A 1,334-nucleotide genomic window follows, 5' to 3' on the forward strand; every position below is an offset into this window, starting at 1 on the left:
AATACACAGCCGTGTCCTCAGTGGTCACCAAGCTCAGCTGCAGGGAGAACTGGTTCTTGGATGTGTCTCTGGAGATGGAGGTTCGGCTCTTGAGGGAGGGGCTGTAGTTAGTGCTCCCATCACTACATATGCGCCCCATCCACTCCAGCCCCTTCCCCAGGGCCTGGCGGATCCAATGCCAGCAGGAAGCACTGGTTGTTATGGACAATCCAGAGACAGTACATGTGAGGGAGAGGGTCTGCAAGGGCTTCACCAGTCTTGGGCCCGACTCCTGCAGCTGCGCCTCAGACAGTACACCTGGGACAGAGAGAACACAGTTAATCCTGGGCTCAGATGCAGGATCCCCATCTCTTCGGGTCTAAGCCCTTGAGTCACTCACATCTGGGAGCTGACAGCAGGAAGAGAAAGAGCCACATGGGAGTCATGCTCTTGCAGGTGTTGTGCTCCTCCCCCAGAAAGTATTCTCCAGGGCGAGGAGGCTCTGAATTTAAGTGGGCACCCACTGTGTATGTGTCTGGAGGCCATGTGGGCATTTGCATATGGGAGGTGTCTGCACATACAAAGGTCAAGAGGTGAAGGAAGTTCCTGGTCTCTAGGGCTTCTCCTGGAAGGAGGTGCTGACTGTGCCCTCAGAGAAACAAGCCCTCCTTGGTGTCCTGGTCACTGTGCCCAGGGACCTCTTCTTCCACAGCAGGAGATGTGCTGCAGGAGGTGGTCAGGAAGTAGGATGTGGGAGCAATCAGTGAGTCCTTAGGGATAAAATCAATGTGCCTCTTCTTGGAGAAATATTGATAGGTATTTAGATATAGATATAGATATAGATATAGATATAGATATAGATATAGGTATAGGTATAGATATAGGTCTATAGATATGTAGATATAGATATGGCTATAGATATGGATATAGATATAGATATAGATATAGATATAGATAGGTATAGATATATAGATCTTTTTAAAAAATATATAATTTTCTTGATTTTAGAAAGAGAGGAGGGAGAGGCATAGAGAGATAGAAACATCCATGAGATTGAATTATGGATTGGCTGCCTCCAGCATGGCCCACCTGCGTATGGAGACAGTAACCCCATCATGAGCCCTCACTGGGAATTGAACTTGTGACTTCTTCGGTCCTGGTCAACACTAAACCACTGACCAACACGAGCCAGGCTGGATCATCTTTCCTTTGTCCTCACCTGAAGATGTGTTCATTGATTTTTAAAGGTAAAGGAAAAGACAGAGAGAGAAGGAAATAGAGAAACACTGATGTGAGAGAGAAATACTGATCAGTTACCTCCCATTTATGCCCATACTGCACATCAAACCTGCAAT

This window comes from Myotis lucifugus, unplaced genomic scaffold, assembly GCF_000147115.1.
Source record: "Myotis lucifugus unplaced genomic scaffold, Myoluc2.0 scaffold_1596, whole genome shotgun sequence".
Lineage (NCBI taxonomy): Eukaryota > Metazoa > Chordata > Mammalia > Chiroptera > Vespertilionidae > Myotis > Myotis lucifugus.